At 29.1% G+C, this 23,660-nt stretch overlaps 2 protein-coding genes and 2 long non-coding RNA genes across 6 annotated transcripts in view; 1 reads left to right on the top strand and 3 right to left on the bottom strand.

Annotated features, from left to right (window-relative positions):
- LOC147808583 (uncharacterized) overlaps positions 1–17,646 on the bottom strand; it is a 305,187-nt gene extending 287,541 nt beyond the window's left edge. Inside the window, exon 1 of the long non-coding RNA XR_015433626.1 lies at positions 17,604–17,646. This is a non-coding gene — a long non-coding RNA (uncharacterized LOC147808583). The remainder of the gene's footprint in view (positions 1–17,603) is intronic.
- The window catches only part of LOC147808582 (cytochrome P450 6B6-like), a 188,368-nt gene that overhangs the window by 61,219 nt on the left and 103,489 nt on the right, over positions 1–23,660 (bottom strand). The gene's annotated exons all lie outside the window — the stretch shown is intronic.
- LOC139426392 (cytochrome P450 3A19-like) overlaps positions 1–23,660 on the top strand; it is a 251,399-nt gene that overhangs the window by 142,681 nt on the left and 85,058 nt on the right.
- On the bottom strand, positions 2,306–10,314 carry LOC147808584 (uncharacterized). 4 transcript variants are annotated; one of them, XR_015433617.1, is made up of 5 exons: positions 10,001–10,314; positions 8,250–8,279; positions 6,855–6,888; positions 6,183–6,227; positions 2,306–2,475 (listed from the first exon to the last, which is right to left on the bottom strand). It is a non-coding gene; the product is annotated as an uncharacterized LOC147808584 (long non-coding RNA). The 4 variants fall into 4 exon arrangements; XR_015433618.1 differs by lacking the exon at positions 8,250–8,279; XR_015433619.1 differs by lacking the exons at positions 8,250–8,279; positions 10,001–10,314 and adding an exon at positions 9,581–9,742.

The raw sequence follows: 23,660 nt of genomic DNA, 5'->3' as shown, positions 1-23,660 counted from the left end.
ACAAGACAATACCATTTATGTAACACTCAACTGTATCAATAGTTGAAACTCGAATGAAGGAACAAAGACGAACGCAAGTTTATCGGTATACAAAAGCACTTAATGATTTCCTTTAAGTAAGGATGTGCAAAGGGGGTATTTTCTAGCAGCTGTTCTTTCTTTTTTCTTTTTTTAACATTAATGCAGAAAGAATCTGGAAAACAGAATTTTTATTAAAATGTCCTATAATTCAAAATTTTCATTCTTCAGAATTGTCACAATTTTTGATGAAAAGATTCATGTCGAAAAAAGAGTTTTTTAACAATTCACATTTTTCAAAGTTGCAATCTAAACAGTAAATTATTTTACCCCCTTAAATATTTTCAAATAAAGTTCTTTGAAGTCAATATGTTTAACTAATCTTAATTGCATGATTATCAGGTCCTATATATTTTTTAAAATGTTGTAATGGTGTTCAAATTCATTGCAAATCATAATTATTAAACCCAAAATGAAATTAAGTATTATAACTTATATTTCAGAAAAAAATCTGTTGTAAGAATTAGGAGAATTGGGAGAGTAAGACAAATAAAAAATTATAACTGATGACATGATTCTTAACAATAACCTACCACAATTTCGCCAGTAATTGTAGCAATGTTTGTGTTTACAAGAACTTCATTTTCATGTGTTCAAAATGCAAATCATAATTTTATTTAATCCAAAAATGAAATTAAGTATAATAACTCATCTTACAACTCTATATATTTCAGAAAAACCTATTGCAGAAATTAGGAGGACTGTGCAAGTTAGACAAAAAAAACTATAACTGATGACATGATTCTTAACAAAATACATTATAAAAATTTTAAAAATATTATCATAATTAATTTTTTTTAACTACCACTATATTAAAGAAAATTATATTACAGCTTAGCGTTGCTACACATGGCTTATTTTTAGATTAAAATTTATATATATAAATTCAGAACAAGCTTTTGCAAAGCTATACAATTTTTAAATAGCCCTGTTTTATCAAGATCGTTGTCATCCTTAACATTGTCATCCATTCGACGGCATTCGTCCGTTAAATTTGGCAATTTAATCTCAGAGGAATAGGTTAAAGAGCCGCACAGCTTGTGTCTTGATGAAACGCTTACATTGAAGTGTTAGAAAAGGAAAACGGAATTTCTTTATCTACCACATCAAAATATTAATTATATTGTATATAAAGAGCAATTCGAGCCATGAGCTATAACCACAGTAGTCACTCGTAAATCTAAATAAGATATCTTCCAGCGAAACCTTCAGCTGGTAGATCCCAGCAAAAACAAATCTGTAGGCCCAGCTCCACAAAACTGCTGTTTGCCACCAGCTAAAGCGACGGGTCTGTGCCGGCAAAAGTCACTTTCAACTGTACTAAAGTGAATGGCTGGCCTTCTGTCGAGCCAACAATACCGGCCTATCGATGGCCGGTAGTACCTAACCCAGCAGTTACTGTCTAAAACGCGCTGGGTGAGTGATTGCCCGACATTTTCCAGTAGAGGGTAATCAATGAATCAATAATTGAGGGCCAGCAATTTATATACACCCAGCAGCATCCCTTTAGTTTATAGAGGTTTACGAGAGGTCATTGACCTAGTTACAGGAGTAATTAAAACCCACAAACCTAATTTTTATTTAATTCAATCAGCTAAATAAATATCTAGCTATCTAATACATTTCTGAATAAATTATTAATATATGAACTAAGAAAATATTTCTAGGTTAATTTTTTCATTTAAATTGTTTTATGCAAAGAATATTTTTTACACAGTTCAACCCCTTAGTCCTAAAGATTTGCTGTGCACAATCTATGCTTCCACTTATCAATACATTTTTAAACTAGGTAAACATATGTAATAATCTTTTCTTTACAGTGATATTCTACTTAAAAGCAGAATAATAAAACTGCTGTCCAGAATTATGAAAATTCTGTATCTCACAAGTAATTTTTCAAGTTTTAACTTGAAGTCAATATATATGTCTATAATAGCTTGTAGTCAGTATATATATGTTTTAAAATAAAAGCTGTGTTCTTAAGGAATCTAGTGATACTATTGTACCCTATACAAAAATAAATACAACCTACAGCCGATAATATTAAGAGGCTGTCCAGAGATGATCATTTAGTGCGATACTGATCATGAATTCATGTTTTACTGATTATATTTAGTCTTGCAGCAAATTTAACAAAAAATAGGTGTATTGGACAAAAATGTACTAATGTAGCCAGTTGTGTAATGAATTGAATGTACCCTGAAATTAGTTAAATGAATAATCAACATTGTCTCTTGCAAACATTTTATTATACAAAGACATATAAATACAAAGACATAACCTTAATCAATACAAATATTACACAAATTTCAATTTAATTTTAAAAATAATAAAAACAACAGAGAAATCATATCTTTGTCTACATAGAATCACTTGGAATAGCACAGAAGAGTTCTCCTGAAAGAGAGGATAATAAAATAAAAATTATGCAAATCGTATATTTTAAAAACATAAGTATTTTTGTGAAAATGAGCTTTTAAAACTAAAATTTCTATCGAAAAGTTTTTGCTTTTATCATTTCATTGATAAATTTTGACTCATCAAATTAGTCTTCAAATTAGTAACACCATGCAAAACATACACCTGTCTTATAATTTAGAAAGATTTTGAACATAAAATTCCTTTCTGAATGAAATTATTGAATATTGACTCACGAACCCATTAAGATTGACAACTAGTACATGAAAATCTAACTGTTAAATGAAAAGTTATTCAGGGTGTTTAATTTTGTGCTCACCTTTTCTCAGAAAATATTTAATTTTAAAAAACATGCAGTTTTTTCTTCATTAATTTTATGGTGCTCAATTTTATTGCATTTAATATTTAAAACAATTATGATATTCTAATGTAAATTATTGTTTCAAGGAAAGGTATAGAAGAAAAATTACTTTTAAATATATATTACTTACATGCACGAATGTATCAATAGTATTTCTTTTTCGCTTTACTTTTATGATTAAATTTTTAATTGTATACCCTTGACAAAAAAAATTTCAAAATTTACAACATTTTTCATATTAAAATAGGCATCAAAACAATAATATGTATTGAATTGAAACCAGAATTGAAACCATATGAAAAAAGGTTGCTCAAAATTTGCTAGTTAAAAAGGCAGATAATTTTACAATTCTGTAATAACTTTATAAATCAATAAATTCTTAAATTACTTTAATGGTGATGCTTTGTGAAATTAATATTTTCCTCATATAAAAAACACAAGAACTAGATAAGAATAACGACAGATTTGACCAATGTCACGATTTCCGTAATGTCTTTATATAACTGGTATAGATGTAAGACAAAAAATGAAAAGTTTACATAAATATTAATAACATTGTTTACATCTCTGATGAAATTTCTTTTCTTCAAATTTTTTTATTAATTTAGTTCCTTCTTTTAACAAAAAATATTTGTTAAATACTCCATTACTATGCCTAGGAATAAAAAAGGGAAAAGTGCTTCCTAAAAAAAAAGGGTACACCAAGTTTTTAAAGGGCTTTTAATTAACACCGTAAATAGTTAACAAAATGTGTACTATTATGTAACAGCTGAATTCGATTCTTAACGACTGTAAAATTACCATCCTATACATACTATTTTACATGTATATTTCAAAAAGTAGTTCTCACCCATTATCAAAATGAGAAAAATTTGTAGCTTACAAAGAAAAAAAACATGCTAATAGAAAATCATTGTGCAATAGAAAACATTGTGCAATAGAAAAAAATATTGTTAAACTTGAAGGCTTTTTCCATAATTTAAACTATTAACTAATAAACGATTAATTAAAAATAAATATTGAAAGGTACATATTTTTAAAAAAAATATTCATTTCAAATTTTTTTAAAAAATCTTTTAATAAACTTATTGATACTAAAAAAATCTTTTAAAAATTTAACCAGTTGAGAATTAACAAAGTAAATATTTGTAATGGTATCTGAATCAAACTTATTAACACGAATAATTTTAAAAGTGTGTAATCATCATTTACACATTAAATTTTTTAAAAGGAATATTATCAGACAGTGTCGTCAAAGGGCAGTGAGGACGGTTGGCCCTTCTCGAGGAGGTACACTGCATTTTTATTTGATACAGAAAAATTAGTTGTCATTTTCTGTAGATTAGAATAGCAGGAGTTGCACATTAACCACTTTCAACATATACTTTTCGAATTCTAGCAAATAAACTCTGTAATAGGATACACACATTATGGGCCACAAATAAAAAGAAACAAAACTTATTTAAATCTAATGAATAATTCAGAGAAAAATTAGACTGAAAACATTTAAACCTGTTTGATTGCCCAAGGACAGGAGCGTTACAATGGGCGTTTCCTTATTATAGACTTTTTTCCCTTTTTTTTTTAAATTGCAGGCATTGGGGGGTTGTCCCATTGGCCACAGGAATGCCAGAACTACTACTTTCTTCTCGTTACCCAGTGGGCACCTGTGGTGAAGCAGGGTCGCCCACGTCACACAACCACAACCCGTTTATAGGGCGGAAAGTTAAAAAAGAATCTTTAAAAACTTCAACATTTCAATATGCAATTAAACTGGTTCTGATGTTTTTCATCTCGTTTAACTCATAAAATCGTAAGATTTCTATAATCTTTTTGCTTCTGTCGCACTTAAATGTTAGTTTAGAGATTCCTAATGTGTTTACATTTTAAACTTCTGTTTCAAGAAAACTTTTTTGTTTTTAAAAAGGTAGGTGTATATATTTTTGCCAAATAAAAATATTTTGTACTATTGAAGAATAGATAAATAAGTGAAATGTAGGTGTTATTAACATTATTTCTTAGTTACCATAAATTAAATTTACTTACACATTTTATTAAGAATTTTTTTTAACTTTTACGGGGCATTTTATTTGCTTGGACTAAAAAATTGTTCTTATCGCAAAAATTTTTTCTACCAAATAATGTCTTAGAAGGCATTCAATATTGTACAGGTTAGTTTAGATGCTTCAAATCAGTACTTTGTCGTTACTTTTTTTTCTTCTCTTTAACCTACACGTTTTTAAGCTATGTTAACAAGGTAGGTTTTTAAATATGATTGTGTTTTCACAATCAAAATCTTACTGTACTTAATAAAATTTTTAAAAAAATATTTTATATACATCAATAAAATTTATAAATATAACACTTTTTTTCATTGAATAGGGAAGTGAACGATTAAAATGAAAATTAATAACCATTATTAAAATATAAAACTACATACAGTGACCAATCACTTCTGCGCCACCTCTTTTATGTGCCTTTTGCATATATACAAAGGTTTTCAAAGGCCCTTGATCATTATATAGGAAAATAATAATAATTATAATTCTTTATGCATCATTCAGAAAATAAATATTTCAATTCAGCACACAATTTTTTTTTAAAAGTCTAAAATTTTGATTTTATTTTTTGTTTAAATAGAAAAAAATAATCCCATTTTTTAGAAAAAGTTTTCAGTTTAAAGCAAATAAACAATCTTCGTTACAGATAAAAGGAAATAAGTTACTGGATCTAGTAATACAGTTCATTTTTCTTCCCTATGGGATTTTTTTCACCTTTATTGTTTCTAGGAAGACATTTTTTTATATGAATTTGAATAAGGTGTCTTATCTATCACACCACCCACATTGAAACCACCCATATGCTTTCAAAATTTATCTAGCAGTGTCTTTCCCACCACCAATTAAAATGTTAGTTTTTGGTCAAGGAATGTAAAGCTATAGCGATTACTATTACTCAGTTTACGCGAAAACAGAGATGACAAAAACATTACTCGAAATCATTAAAAACAATTAGAAGGTTTAGCCGCTATTCACGACTATTTGTAGTTTTATTCAGCTATTGAAACTTTTCTATCTAGCTTTTCTTATTTGTATGAACTTACTGTTTTTAAAATCTTATGGACTTTTTCTCTTGGTCCCAAAGACTGAAGCATAATGAGAATTCACTGTATTTTATAAATGAATTCGCTTAATACATTAAAATGTCCCTAATCCTTCTTTAAAATCATAATTCAAATAATAATAATTAAAATAATACTTCTCAAAATAATAAATTATTTATGCACATCAAAGATTCTGCAGATGATAAAAGTAATAAAACTTACAGAAATTCATGGTGGACTGGCACAGGTTTACCAACATTTGAAGAGCTAAAAGGGAAAAAAAGGGTCTTATTTTTATGTAAATATTAACTTGAGATATACAGTAAAAAATTTTTTCAGTAACCTTTTAGCAGAAATTTAAAAAACATTATACAACGGACACCCAGAAAGATTAAGTAAAAATTAGAATAATATTTTTTAGAAATTTGAATGAGAAAAATAACTTGCAGGCTACGAAATTTTATTAACAGAATCGTCATCAATAAAACAACAAAATTTTCTAAGTTCGCCTCTAGGATCACAAAATATAAGGTCAGCGTTTAAAATCTTCCAAAGAGTTAATTGAAATTTATTTTTTTATTTCCACTTAAAGATTCTCCACAAAAAATTATTGTAAATTTAGCTTTCGCTGAATCTGAAGCTTTTCTTATGTGCATGAACTTACTGTTTTTAAAATCTTATACACTTTTTCTCTTGGTCCCAAAAACTGATGCATAAGGGAGAATTCACTGCACTTTATAAATAAATTTGCTTTATACATTAAAATGTCCCTAATTCTTCTTTAAAATCATAATTCAAGTAATAATAATTAAAATACTACTTCTCAAAGTACCTAATATTAAATTAATTATGTACATCCAAGATTCTGCATATGATAAAAGTTAAAAAACTTACTGAAATTCATGGTGGACTGGCACAGGTTGAAAAGCTAACAGGAAAAAAAAAGGTCATATTTTTATGTAAATATTACCTTGTATACAGTAAAAATATTTTACGGTAAACTCTTAGCAGAAATTTAAAAAGTATTACCCAATGGACACCCAGAAAGATTAAATAAAAATTAAAATATTTTTTAGAAATTAGAATGAGAAAAATAACTTGTAGGTCAGGAAATTTAGAATGAGAAAAATAACTTTTCGACCAGGAAATTTTATTAACAGAATTGTCAACAATAAAAAAAAACACAAAATATAAGGTTAGCATTGAAAATCTTCCTAAGAGTTAATTGAAATTTATTTTTTTATTCCCACTAATAGATTCTCGGCAAAAAATTATTGTAAATTTAGCTTTTGCTGAATCTGAAGCTTTTCTTATTTGCATGAACTTACTGTTTTTTAAATCTTATACACTTTTTCTCTTGGTCCCAAAGACTGGTGCATAAGTGAGAATTCACTGTACTTTATAAATGAATTCGCTTAATACATTAAAATGTCCTTAATCCTTCTTTAAAATCATAATTCAAATAATAATAATTAAAATATTACTTCTCAAAATAATATTAAATTATTTATGCACATCAAAGATTCTGCAGATGATGAAAAAAAAATAAGTTAATTGATAAATCATTTTAACTATTAATAAATTTAAAAATTTGTATCAGGGGAATTGGTTGGTAATAGTTGCTTTTCTCAATTTAATTTATGTAAAATAGAACAGTTTCACATTAAAGTCATCTTTGAAATTTAATTTATTTTGAAAAAAACTTTTCAAATTGATTATAATCAAATTTTTGTCGTTTCCATATGGTTCGCCCCCTAGTACAATAATTTAAAATATGTGTGTTTAAACCCTCACTTTGCTGTGGTCAGACTGACAGGCAAACAACAACTATTTTGCTCAAGCCAAAACAGATTATGAAAATAAAATAAGAAAATTATCAATAAAAAAAAGCGGCTAGATTTTTTTCGTTAAGCCGTGTTTCAAACTACTCGTAAATTTACGTTTAAATTAGTGTTCAATGGAATCTAATATTAAAGCATATTGTGTCTAATAAACTATTATTAATAATTATATTAGTCTAGCACTTCCATACAAAGCTCAATATAAGGATTTGATATTTAGTTTAAGAAAAAAAAAAATCCTTTAAGTGATAAGATGTAAGTTGTCAATGGAATAAGAGTTGAATTTGGAGCACTTCAGCTACTTGGAAAGTGAAGTTGATGAGAACAGAGACGCAGTACTTCACTCAGTTGGAAAATAGTAGAAATTTCAATTGCAAGTTACCATTGTTACAAACATGAAAGCGAGATAATTCAATAAATAATAAATACATTAAGTAATAAAACTTACAGAAATTCATGGAGGACTGGCACAGGTTTTCTAACATTTAAAGAGGTAAAAGAAAAAAAAAGGTCTTACTTTCATGTGAATATTAACTTGAGATATACAGTAAAAAAATTTTTGCTTAACTTTCAGCAAAAATTTAAAAAGCATTACACAACGGGCACTCAAAACGTTTGAATGAAAATTAGAATAATATTTTTCAGAAATTAGAATGAGAAAAATAACTTGTAGGTCAGGAAATTTTCTTAACAGAATTGTCAACAATAAAACAACAAAATTTTCTAAGTTCGGCTCTAGGATCACAAAATATAAGGTTAGCATTGAAAATCTTTCAAGGAGTTAATTGAAAAACTTTTATTTCCACTGAAAGATTCTCTGCAAAAAATTATTATAAATTTAGCTTTCAGTGATTTGGAAGCAGTTATAACTTGTTTTCTCAATAGAATACAAGTTAAATTTGAAGCACCTCGGCTACTTCGAAAGTGGTCAAACATCCTTTTAAGAAGTTGTACTTGTAAATAAAATGGTATTATATTCTGTCTATAGCGGTCAGGAAATGATTGTAATTTAAATTGTCAACAAGTACAGAGCTCCTGTAGATTTTAGTACTCTAACTAGTCGAAAAGTAGAAATTTTGATCGCATGTTACCAATACGAGTGCGAGTTCATTAAATTAATAATAAACACAGCAAGAAATAAGAAAACCTATAGAAATTCATGGAGAGCGCTAACAGGTTTTCTAACATTTTTAAAACTAATAGAAAAAGAGTTGTTTGTTATTTTTATTGAGTATGAATTTTGTTTTCATATTGTATTGAACTTTTATATATTTTTGTAATCCCTATATAAATCGGGCATTATTTTATATGAATATTAACTTGAAATTCACAATAAAAACATTATTCACTTAACTCTTAACAAAAATTATGAAGTAACTTAACATTGATTTCAAAATTTAAAAGAATTTTGTAATATTTTTTTCTTGTATAAGTGGGGTTAGCCAATATACAATTAAGTATGAGCAACTGCGTGCTAAAAAACTTTCCATAATCTATATTTTTTTTAGGTTGTTTAAGAATTCACAGCACGATTCTTCGCAATTATTTATATTAACATGTACAAATAAATTTTTCATCTTAATTTAAACTATTTAGTATAAATTATTAAATCTTTACCTATTTTTACACTTGAATTTAGCTCAAAAATTTCATTAAAATGAAATACATATAACAGAAACAATTTTTAATATTACTAACAGCAATTAGTTAACTAAAATCTAAATATTATTTAACATAAAGAAATAAGTTTTAATGAAAATTCTTGATTATTATACAAACCTATTTTCATAATATACTTAGATAAACCTGATTTATATCATATGCTACAACATATTATGAATTGCACTTAAAGAGTCATCATACAACAGAATTTATATTTGTTTTTGGCGTGCTACTGCTCGATTGTCGCTAAAAATTTGGCGGCGATCTTGGTGTTGATAAAACATTCAAAACATTTGTCTGTACATTTTCATTGAATTAAATTTAATATTTTTTATTATTCTATCTTAGAAAGGTGTTAATTATGATGTATTAATTGAATAAAGATGATTGCCAATCTAAAACATAGCGCCAAAACAGCACTTCAAACGCGGTTCTATGTAAACCGAAATCTGCACGTCGTAAACATATTTGAACAATAGTAAATCAAAAATGATTAAAATAATAACTTCAATGTAATAGAAAAAAATAAAACCTTACCTTTTTTGAAAATTATAAGAATCCAACGTGCTTCTTTTTCTAAACAATAAATTCACAGTTACAGTCGTTACTCGCTCGACCGCTTCACTGGCGGCAGCAGACAACTTTAACTTGGTGGCCCATTGGGTAGATTCAGACTGACGGAATGCGGCTGTTTGTAATGTACAGGCCCAACACTTCCTACAATGTTGGCAAAAGTTCATAGGGTGGCCCAGCAATCAACCCAGCTGACAGTAATTTGCACCTTCACTTTTCAATCAGTACCGTCAGTAATTTCGAAGATGGCCAGAACTTATGTTTTTGCTGGGATATAACGAGAACATTATGAGAGTTTATTCTTTGTCAGCACGAAGGGCCCTCGTACTGTTGCTTCCACACCAGTTAAATTAGCACACAGACTCGTATCACTTGTGAAAGAGCTCCAAGACCTTCTAAAAAATGAAGAAGCTATTTACAGAGGATCATAGGAGAGACCTCTCTAGCTCAGTGATTATTTTATTTCCCAATTCCTTTTCCCATCAACATTGAACTCTAAATTTCAGACTTTCACTGTATGTCATAAATTAACGTGTGCCAATTAAATATAGAAATTTAATTTATGAAATATGTATCAATTTATGCTAATATTTATTTATGTCAACTTATGTATACATATTTCAAATTATGTTTATACTTATCTATGTCAATATGTGTCAAATTAGATTCGATGAATCAGGTATTCAAATGTTATATTTACTCAAGCAAAGCGTTTGTATTAGCTACCACATCGACTGGTCAATTCAAAATGTTATTACTTCAAATTCTTTTTAAATTTCAAGGTGTATGGGATAGGGGCCGCTGCTTGCCCCAGGTGCCATATTTTTGAAAATAATGTAAAGTAAGAAAAGGAAAACGAAAGTTGTTTATCTACCGCACCAAAATATTAATTATAATGTACATACATTTTCATATTCTGAGGTTTAATGAATTACAAATTAGAAGTTACTAGATTGCCCTTGCGTATTTTAAATCAAAGCTGAAAATAAATAATACATCCGCCAGTGAAGACTTGAGCTGGTAGATGCAATGAGTACATTACGTGAGTTTATTCTTAATCAGTGGCAAAATTTAAGACATAGAACTTGACTCGGCATATACTCCAAATGCTAGCAGTTTTAAAATCGAATAATTGCTTGGATTTCGTTACAATTGGATGAGGACACTCTTTAGTGATAACGCGTTTTTAGTGCAAATAAAGCATTAATTTGATTTGTGCGTGTAGAATATCATAGATAAACCACAGTTTGAATGCCTTAAATCTTTTATTTTGAGTAACATATATATTGCAAATATATATATGAAGCCGTGAGGGATCAGTGGTTTGCAGAGATTGCGAAGATATGCGATTCAATTCTCAGCGGCGGCTTTTCACAATGACAGTTGACCACAAAGGAGACATTTGGGATCCTCAACCTCCATGTACTGATATTTTTGCAGGAATTCTTTTTTACCAATACATGAAATCTGGATTTTTATAGCTTTATATAGAATGCCTAAAATTGACCGACAAAGTGCCTTATGATTATTATGATATTAGTTCTAAATGATATTTTATGTACAACTACCAAACATTTAACGGAATGCTTAATGACAAACCGTCAAACGCGGGAAGTACAATCCCTAGTAAAATGGAACTTCGAATTACGTAAGATTAAGTACTTGTATATGAATGCAACAATAAATTTGTTTCCCAGTGTAATTATTAGGATCGAGTTAAATTGAAAAGTATTAGATGCAAGGGAAAATTCTGGCTGAGAAGAAATGCGCCCAATTTTACAATGAAAATAAGTGAAAGAGGATTTATACCCTTCAATATGTGTATATCTGATGTACCGTTTAGTTTTGTTGGATAGTTTCTTCATAAGTTTAAACATTTATGCACATGCTCTTTCCGATATATATGCTCTTTCAACATTACCATTGAGTTAAATTCTCTGCAACATTCTATAAAATGAGGCTCTTGTTTTCATGAATATAACTTTATTGTAGTCCTAATAATTGCCTCAAAATACTTTATAAGTTATAGAAGAAATGTTAATTCTCGTTTCTTCCACAAGAGTATGAATAGTTGAATAAAATCAGTTTGAATATGAGAGTATGAGAATATGAGAGTATGAGCCAGGCACACTTTAATTTCTTTTTAAGATTTCCTTCTTTTAGATGGTCTGATTGCTATTTCCCTTTAGTGCTTTCACAAGGGGATATTTAGTATGTTATTTCATTTTTATGGTTTTCTCCTTCTCTGTTGATCATTTTAGCTCGCTCATAAAAGGTAATATACTTATTTAATTTCTTCTTAAAATGCTTGGTTACCATTAAAGTTTATATATTGTTAAAGATTGTTTAGAAATTTCACCGAATCTGGTCGCCAAAGGCGGTTACTTCACTTGCTTACGTTCGTGCATCAATTGATAAAATTAGACGATATATTATAGAAATATGGAATAATTATTATATTAAGTATTACATTAGTTTATTATAATAATTAGACCAAATTATTAGACGCACTGATGTTATTTAATAATATGTTTTGCACGAGTTTATATGCCAAACTTTTATGTTTAAACATACAAGTAATCGGTTTTTACAGGAGATTTTGTATATATCTCTTATTTGTATTAATTTTTATAGTATTGCATTACAATATTAACCAACTGATACATGAACATAAGTAACTGCAAACCGGTTTCAGTCGCGTAATAAACGATAAAGGTATAGAGTATTACCTGATAATTAAGAATTTACATAGAATCTTATAGTGCGTCTAAGAATTTGGGCAGGGATTGTTTATACCTAATACTGTTTAATATATACCTTTGGTAATATATTTAGGGCAAATATATTAATGTTTAATATTATTAAGTATATTAAACCTTAATATAATAAGGTTTTAAGGCCTCGTGTAACAAATCGTAAGTAATCTGCTTGTGACGCAAATTTACTGAGCTGCACCAGGTGAAGCCGTTGTTATAACACAGTGATGTGGGGCTGCCAACTCTCAACACTTTTTGTAAAAATTTATTCTAGTGGTACCTAAGTTTAAGTTTAATATATTATTTTTTAATCATTTGATTTATCTTCCACACGACTACATATAAATGGTTTAAAAGTTCATATGCAACGCCACTTCCTTCCAGGTCCTCAGTGGGGAGGCGTTTCAAATGTTGGTAAATAAAATAAAAATCTGAAAGCTTTGGTTTTTAAATGTCTACCACTCTATTAAATATTTCACAAAAAGCGTAGTAGTAGGCAGGTCTGGTATAATGATATCTTCGAGATGGGCGAGTCACATATGCATTCTCAGGGTGTCGATAATCAGGGGGAAAAAGATAAAAGTAACCAAACTATTATTATAGCAGTTTATTTGTTAGCGGGGTAATAATAGTTTGCTTTATTTAATTACCCACTACTTAGTTGCAATTCAAAATTTTATAGTTACACTATTAACACACTAGGATTGGATGTGTTAGATTTAAAGTGAAAGCAAAAGTAAGTCTGTCAAATTAGCCATACCCAAATTTAAGCAACCGTTTTCTATTTTTTATTATCCTGATTCTGATTCCGTAAGAATACATTTATGACTCGTCTGTCCCGAAAAGGTTAATGAAACCACTTACATTGAAGCAGGAGGATACATTCTCAAAGTTTCTGGCACAACGGAGTCCATAATCTTCTTTTCTGGAATAGCACCATTTCCCAATTTCCGTAAAATTTAGATTAACAGCGCATTCATATATCAGTCTGGGGAATAAGAAACGTCACAATGGAGATTAACAATTCTTATATAATGTGTAAAAATTGAATTTTGGGTCAAAAATTTAGCTCATATTAGTTTGTACTCATAAAAGTATTGAAATTTTGATGTTTTTGAGAATTAAGTGAATTATCAACAAATAATAGAGTTTATTAATGAAATTCATAACCATCCATGTTCATCGGAAATGTTAGGAAAATGGTAAATCTGTACTGAATTTTCATAAAAAGCATAAAAAAAAAGATGCTAAATTTTATAAATAAGAGTAAACAATGTAGCAAAAATAAGTTTTTTTTCATGAAAAATGTTTTAAAATACGCAAGAATAAAATAAAAACATTTTTCCTATCACCACAGAATAAGAACTATAAGTTCATATTGAATTCTTACAGTGAACTTTTTTAGGGTTCCCGCGATCCTTGAAAAATTTTAGTCGTAGTAATAAATTAATTTTAATATACCATTTTGTCTTTAAGTGGTTTAGAAGCTGGAATTTTCATACTTTCCTTGAATTTCTCTCTCCTACCGTTTATTTCATTATAAATTAGCACATTTTTTGAAGAAATATAGCTTCATTTGAATCAATATATTCGGTGGTAAAAGCCGATATATTCTCAACACCAGTCATGAATGATGAAAACAAGAGTTATTTGAAATAGAACACATAAATTAACCACCGAAGATTGGGAAAATATTTTTTTTTTAAACTGGAAAAACAGCTAAGGAACTACAACTATATATATATATGCTACAGTGAATAACCGAAATCAAATGAATGTCGATTATTACATAGTCGATTTGGTGAATGTCCGAAATATTTATATCCGATTTGATATAAATTTATTCGTTGATGTTATCATATTTATTCGATATTTGAATATCTACTGAAAATAGATTAGGAGAAACATCAATGTTCTCAGTACCGGTTAAATGCACACAGGGCAGTGCCACTTGACAATAACCCCCATGAGATGTATTATTCATTGCACGGTATTCCTTTCTCTGATTTTCGCAAACTGACACTTTTTCTAAACCGCTAATCATTATGAATAAAAAATTTTTTAAAGAAATTTAAAATATTTATTGATTACGTAAAGAAAAATTTTTTCCCCTTGAACTGTCAATTCAGTGAAAATTTTTAAGTAATTGAAAAGAGAAAGAGATGAAAAAAATTAGACACTATTCCTTTCTTATGATTTACATCAGCTAAAACCATGGAATCACAGTAGTTATTTCTTCAGTGCATTTGTAATTGTAAACTATGCCTAGGTTGATATTTTTCCTAATTGGCAAAAGAAAATTCATGTTTTGTATGAATTAGATAACTTTTATTACATGTTATAAACGTTGTTGAACAGCAGACACAATTGTTGAGTTAGTGAGTATCTCAACAGTTAGTGAGTATCAATGTTCAACTCCGTAATCTTGCAATTTAGAACCCAATCCAGAAGACAAGGGAACTCCTTCATCAAGCATTGGGAGAAATTTGCCTTCGTGGACGACTTTTTGATCAAACTTGCTGCATCGGGATTCCAACCCATGATCCATCTACAACTCAGAATATTTTACGTTAGCACTGTGGTCGGTGCAAGCCGGATGCGAAATTCGCATCGACAAGCCGTTACTGGGATTCAGGTAACTCCATTGAAAGGTTAGCGCTCTATCCCCTGATCCACCATGACTTGCAATACCGACGCTGTTGATAATATTTACATAAGATAGAAAATCATGCTATGGAGTAATCAATAGTTTTGAATATTAACGATAATGTTCAATTTTTGATGCTTTTACGCTGTTTCTGAATTATCACTGTAAAAAAAATTGCAAAGCGCATACAATTTTACTGTTTTGCCTGTAACTGCTCAGTATGCTCCGGAAAATTTTATTTTTACTAATATTATTATTCTCCCTCATATATATCGATCATAGTTAATTGATATATACTTACAAGTATATGAATAAAGAAACGGTTGCCATTCTTTTATTTGTATGCTTTTTGTTGAAATTTACTTCAGATTGGAGAAAAGAATATATATTTTCTTTACATTCCTCTAGATCAGGGTTTCTTTACCTGTGGTTCATGAACCCCTAAGATGTCCATGAGTTATATTTTGGGGGTCCGCTGACTAATGTATGGACTAATGTATGGGATTTTAAAATGTATGGAAGCCTACCCATTGCTTGTAAAGCGAAGTGTGGCAGCTATAATTCCGATTGCTACAGTGTATCTTTGCGAAGCGGGATTTTCCACACTTGTGAATATAAAAATATAACATCGAAATCGATTGAATGTTGAACATGATATACACGTTGCTTTGTCGACTACCATCCCCCAATTAAATTTATTAATTAAGGAGAAGCAGCAACAAACATCTCATTAAAAATTTTATTTATAAAAATTTTGTATACTATTAAAATAATAAAATTAAATGTTTTCTAATCATTGATGTTTCTTGCAATTATTTTTTTTTCACAGAGGAGTGGTCAGTGACTTCTTAAAAAATTTTAAAAGTGGTCCATTATATCAAAAAGGTTAAGAAACACTGCTCTAGATGGAATTACTCCTCTTTGTACCCGCGAAGCTCATTATGGGGGGGGGGAGAGGTCATGTAATCTATCCCAACTAATACTCTCTCCTCCGATTAATATCTACATCATCTATTCTTCACTCCGCTGTAAATATGTATATACATGTTTTTCGATTTTGTTTTTACTCATGCCGTTGTAAATTTTGCATATATTTATTTTTTCGACTATGCAAATAGCTTATTTTTTCTGTTATTCAGATTTCTTCTAATCACACTTGTATCTTATCAATTATTATTCAAATCTTTCTTTTTTTATGTGTGTGTGTATATATCACACATATAACTGTTCTGTATGTTAATCATTCGGCCGCATTCGCCCGTTGAATTTGGTTATTTAATCTCAGATAATTAGGCTAATGCCCAAGTCAGGTACCTCGATCAATACACTCACATTGAAGCATTAAAAAAGGGAAACAAAATTTCTTTATCTACCACAGCAAAATATTAATTATAATTAATATAAGTTTTATTCTCTTCAGAATCTGCCTCCCGTGTAAATAAATACGATAATTAAATAATACATCAGCCAGTGAAAACTTCAGCTGGTAGATGCAATGAGTACATTTTGAGAATATATCCTTAGTAAACGGTGTAATTCAACGCTAAGAACAAACATATGCATAATACATGTGTAGGAAAAAGTCAAATTTAAATTTGGTTTATGCTTATAATGTACGTACTTTGTATAATACCTCCCCCCTCCCCATCGTTCAAAACCGTACAAAATAGCAAATCCCCTCCCTCCCTACTTCTGGATGTACGTACCATTTGAACGGCCCCTTTGCAGTGTTGCTTTTGAAACAAACAATTTACAAGGGCTGGCTAAACATAAAATTTTCCACCATACAGAATTTTAGCTGCTACTAGTGCTAACATTTCCCAAATGAAAGAGCTAAAGTAAGCTACTACGTTCTTGGAAATTTTAACAAATTCCCAAATTAATTAAGTTAAGAACTTCTACAATAAAGAGAACCTTTGAAATACGTTACCCTTCAAAACACTGCATTGTATAACCTAAAGAAACATTGCGTCACGTAACTTCCGATGCATTTTTAGAAATTGGCGAATTAAAGTCTGTGGTGAATTAATGTCTTTTTTCTGAACCAATTCCTTTACAATGACTTCCTGTACTCCAATGGCACCTGCAAAAAAAAAGGTGACTGACTATAATATTTCTTTTAAGAATCTATAAAAATCAATTAGTAAAATTAAAGGTTATTTACTTTTGTTGTTGAATGAGTTTTGATTCTGTAATGATGCAATATGTTTGCGATGCATAATTTGATTTCTATCAGAGCGAATCTCATCCTCAAACAGTTTCTTGGTCCTTTGCCAAATGGTAAATAAGCGTACTGAGGATGCTTTTGCGGAGATGAATCCATAAGTCTTGAAACAAATGAAATGGAATTCGAAAATCATGTTCTAAAAGGATGAAGGATGCAAGTAACATTGTAAGAAGCTTACTCAGATAAACAAGATAAAAATATCCGCTATGGCATTTACCTTTTATAAAGTAGTTTGATATGCTGATTTCAAATCTGAAAACCGCTTTGCTCTCTTACGACATGCTTTGAAGATATGAGGGGGAATGTTTTGAAATATGAGGGTTATATTTCATACGCTTCCATGCGTAAGATTTGAAGCACGCGTTTTATGAAATCTTACTAAACCGTTCCATAGTGTTGGCTTGGTTTTAGAAAGTCAAAAGCACTCTGCCCTTTTCTGTTATAATATTTTGTTAATTTATTTAAACCTTCCTTCAAATTAGCATAATGACCATGTTACAAATAGATCAAGAAAAATGAAATGAAGGACTCGTTATTACAAAATTTTAAAATGAATCATGAGATGTTACAACAATCGGTTGATTTAAGTTTTAAAAAAAATATTATGGGCCATAGTTTAAAATTTTGGTCGTCGAATTATAACAGGTCCTTAAGAAACTAAAAAATTTTTGCTTACTTGAAATTAGATAATATATTTACTTTAATTATACCATTTAGTTATAAAAAATTTAACTTCCATAATATCCACGTTCCATTGTAAATGTTTGCTTTGGATTTGTGGTCGAAGTAAAGAAAATATTTCACAACGTTAGTGCTTTTTAAATTAAGGAATTTTTAAAAATCTCTTTTTCATTCATATAAGTTTTATACTTTTTTCCTAGAAAAGTATAAAACTTATATCCAGGAGTAGGACTGGGCTATAAATCGATGTATCGCGACATATCGATTTAACGCCTATATCGGCAAACCGATACAGCAACTTTCATTCCAAGCGATGCATCTGAAAACTGATTTAAGCCGTCGAGTGAAGAAGACGATATAACGATATAGCGATATAGCGATACACGCAAGGACTTTCTCTTACGTTCCGATGCCAACTCGCGCTGTGGAAGACGATATTGTTTCGTTATGTTGAGACGGCCTTGACTGATGAGCGGTAGAATCAGAATCACTTTTGAGACTTTATATCGTTATATCACATGTTCGTTTTTGCACCTTCGCGATTTGAAATCGTTTCTTGTAGATTATTTTCAATGGGATTAACTTCGTGATCGCCGTCGTAACCTTGTTCTGAACGCAATCTATTATTGAAAAGAATTTATAAAGAAAAGTTTCTTCATTAATTAGATAAGTTTTTTATTTATTTTCTGACAAAACTTTTTTTATATTTTTAAATGTGAAAATTATCGGAAATCTAATTTAAGGCACCCATAAGGAATTAAATTACAAAGTAAATAAATTTGTTAGGTTATTTTTTTACTTTCTTTTAATTTATTAAAAACCTTTCGGATAAAACTTCTAATAATTTAATGAGCTTCTATTACTGATTTTAAATTTATAAATCTTGAGTTGTTTTTATTTTTAGAAATAAAGTTAAAACAAAACTTATTTTTTGGACATAAGTCAATAAACTTTATTTGTTCAAAAGAATTTGAAAAGTTTGCGAATTTTATTCATTTCTTTTTTTTTTATCAATTACTACTTCGTTTTATTAGAGAGTAAAATCATTATTTTTTTTTAATTTTCGTTTTATATTATTAGTTAATTAGCTAAATATATTACCGAATATCACAATTCTTTTGTTTCTATTTTTAAGAATTTAATTAAGAAACTTTGCCTTACTTTGTTTTTCGTTCGTTCATTATTTAATTTAATTTAATTATTTATATGAAATAATAATAAAAATAGTGTTTAAGAAGCATTTTTTTTCTAAAATTTATTTAGCTCTTTGTTTTAAGCATACAAATAATTTTTTAACGAACTTATTTTTTAAATTTTGTTCCTATGCTGTTAGGTAAATATATTGATAAATTTCACTTTTATTTATTTTTTTATTTTTAAACTAAGAAATCTTTTGTTATTTGCGTGATCATTTTTAGAAAATATAACAAAACTTGTGTTTACTTCTTTATTAAGAATTTGAACATTACGATCGAACTTAATAATTCTGTAATTATTTACGCATAATAGTACAAGCAAATATTGATTTGTTAAAAAAAGCTTCTTTTTTTTAAAAAAAAAAAAATATTTTTAACACTTTGTTTTAAGTGTATAATGAATTTCTTAACAAACTTTTTTTTTAATTTTTTAAATTTTCTTTCAATAAATTCAGCTAGATATCTTTATAAAATTCCCTTTTTATTTTTAAACTGAGAAATTATACAATTCTTATGTTTACTTTTTAGTTTAAAATTCGAACATTTTTAATTTTAAACTTCGGCTTTTAGTCAATCTAACTTTTATTTTAATTAAAATATATTTTGAAATTTTAAAATCAGCTTTTGTTTAATAACAATATTTTTTTTCATTAAGGGTGTTTTAAGGGTTAACTTAAATTAAGACTGCTTATACCTTATAAACGATAAAGAAGTGCAAATATTTCATTCTGTATCTACACACATTTTTTCAATAAATATTTTAAGTAAGATTTGTACATCTTTGTCAATTTATTTAATATCTTTCTTTAGCAAAATATATATATTTTCAAATTTATAAATTGATTTAAATCAATATGCGTATGAAGTCTTGATAGAAATCTGACTTTCTGTGCCTTAAAGTAAATGAAATTCAAAAATACTATATCGCGATACATCGCTATATCGCGATGCAAAACTGACGATATATCACGATATATAATTTCTAATATCGCCCAGTCCTATCCAGGAGCAAGTGCATTTTGCAAGAATTGACGCATGCGTCAAATCATACGTACGGGAGCATATGGAATGAAACGTAAGAGTCCGAAATCTACTCCTTTTTGAAAAAAATCAAGTTTCATGCACCAGTGTTCAATTTCCATTGAATTTACTTAAACGAGGTGAAACAACTACACAACACAAACGGTAACCACAGTTCCGATTATTTACATTTTCATAGCATCTTTATACATAGCATTCTCCACCAAGAAAATTGTTATGCATGTTTTACCTTTAGGGATTAAATATTTCAGGATCTGGAAATTATTCGGCTTCATAATGCATTGCGTAAAGTGGAATAAGTATATTCATCCCCTTTGTCACCATATCCCAGTGTAATCTGCTGATGCTACTCTACATGACCTAAATAAATAAATTTAAAAAAAAGTAAATTAAGTATAAATCGTATGTTTAAAAATAAATTTTTCACATTTCAACTCAACAACAATAATTTTTTCACGATTCACAGATAACTTAAAACAACATTTGCGAAGAGACAAAACTTTCATTTTAATGAAAAGTTAACAAAGTATAAATATTTTTTTTATTTTAATATAAAATAATACTGTTACCAGCAAGCCAGAAAGTCCCCATATATCAAGACGGGAAAGAGTAAAAACTGGTAACAAATAAATTTCCGTTTTCAACTTTCTTTCGGGAATAATAAAATATCCATAGCTACCAAATTTTTTTACGGATACAATTTATATATTGAATTACTTCTTCCCCGAGAAAATATTAACACCCATGATTTGCTTATTGCTAAAAACAGATTTACTCCTCCCGAATATTATAATAATATTGAAATAGTTCTACTACCAGCATTTTCTCTTTTCCGTCTCGCTTTCAGGCCTGGTTACCAGATTTAGAATCAGATATTATTAGATAAAATGTAACATATTTTATCAATATTTCAAACATGCATACCCTCCAACTGCTACGGAATTTCCGTAGCTTCAGAAATCTTCTTTTCAGACGGTAGCAAAATTAATGTCTTAATATTTAAAAAAAATTAATTTTAGCGTAACTTGTCCACTATTACTTATAAAAGTGCAGGCCATATGGCTAGATTCTTAAGTTCTGATAAAAGTTTTATGAGAGATCCATTTGCTTCTAAAAATTTCTACTTTCGTTCGCTACCACTAGAAAGAATTATTTTCAAAATCCTCATAAGTTGGAGGGTATGAACATGCATGATCAAAATTGAAGATCAATTCCCTGCATATTTAAAATAGCAGGGATTGAATTATGTGAACTTCTCAATGTAAATTAAAGTGGATGTAGAGGTGCGCTTTAATTTCTTTTTACGATTTCCATCTTTTAGATCAGGGGTTTCCAACTTAAATGAGGCCGGGGGCCACAATTAAAAACACTAGGCAAATGGCGGGCCGCAACTTAATCAAAATTTTATATAGGACACATTTATGTTTGAAGGAACATTAAATATTACTGCCAAATTCTTATCAAATTGTATAAAACAAACGTATTGAATTACAAATTAAAATTAGAGGTAGATTATTTAGCAAAATACACGATTATTTTCGTATTTGAATAAATATTTTCCTGGATGCAAAACCTGAGAAATAAATTATTTTGCGCCGATGGTATGTTAAATTTCACAGAAACGAAAAAATTAGGCTTTTTTAACGAAAGAAAAGTATTTTAAACCCCTATAGATATTTTACAAAAATTGTTCGCAAAAAATGACTTCTAATATATTTTAGTTCTCGGGCCACGACAACAGGCTTCGCGGGCCGGATGCGGCCCGCGGGCCGCCAGTTGGAAACCACTGTTTTAGATGGTTTGATTGCAATTTCTTTCCTGGTGCTTTCACTAGGGGATATTTAGTAAGTTATTTCATTTTTAAGGTTTTTGGTTTTTCTCCTTCTCTGTTGATCCTCTAAGTTCTCTCATGAAGGGTAATAAATTATTTCATTCAATCTTAAAATATTTTTCGTCAAATATTCCTTTCGTTGTGACAGGCAACTTGGAATTTTATATTTATATGGAATTTGATATGTATATATATATATATATATATATATATATATATATATATATATATATATATATATATATATATATATATATATATATATATATATATATTATATATATATATATATATATATATATATATATATATATATATATATATATATATATATATATATTATATGGATAGTGGCATTGAATCAAAAAAAACATTGATTTTTTGTTGTTGAATGAGTTTTGATTCTGTAATGAAGCTATATGTTTGCCATAGATAACTTGATCTCCGTCACAGCGAATCTCATCCCCAAACAGTTTCTTGGTCCTTCGCCAAATGGTAAATAAGCGTACTGAGGATGCTTTTGCGGAGATGAATCCATGAATCTAGAAACAAATAATATGGAATTCGAAAATCAAGTTGCAAAAGGATGAAGGATGCAAGTGACATTATAAGAAGCTTAGTCTGATAAATAAGATAAAGATATCAGCTATGGCGTTTACCTTTTATAAAGTAGTTAATTATCACTGTAAAAAAATTGCAAAACGTATAAAATTTTACAGTTTGGCCTATAAGTGCTTAGTATGATCCGGAAAATTTTAAATTTTACTTACATTACTATTATTAATATATATACAAATATATTGATAATGGTCAAATGATATAGTTGATTGATATATACATACTTACAAATATATTAATAAAGAAACGGTTACCATTCTTTTATTTGTATGCTTTTTGTTGAAACTTACTTTACAGAAGAGGCCGGCCAGGTGGCCGAGCGGTTAGCGTGCCTGACTGCGAAGCCATAGGCTGCGGGTTCGAATCCCGCTCTGGGCATGGATGTTTCTCTCTCTCTTTGTGCTGTCCTCTGTTGTGTGTATGATGTGTGAATGTGGCCCACCCTATAAACGGGTTTGTGGCAGTGTGGCGTGGGTAATGTTGCTCGCCTCCGTGACTTAAATTCACAGGTGCCCACTGGGTAACGCGAAATGAGCAACAATTCTGGCATAGTATAGGCAAAGATTCAAATTCAGTGCCTGCCATTGGAAAAAAAAAAACTTTACAGAAGAAATCGCACTTGCATCT

This window comes from Parasteatoda tepidariorum, chromosome 5 (genome assembly GCF_982258835.1).
Source record: "Parasteatoda tepidariorum strain Cologne lab strain chromosome 5, Ptep-v5.0, whole genome shotgun sequence".
NCBI classification, from domain to species: domain Eukaryota; kingdom Metazoa; phylum Arthropoda; class Arachnida; order Araneae; family Theridiidae; genus Parasteatoda; species Parasteatoda tepidariorum.
Note: the sequence above shows the minus strand (reverse complement) of the source record. Positions and strands in the feature narration are given on the sequence as shown.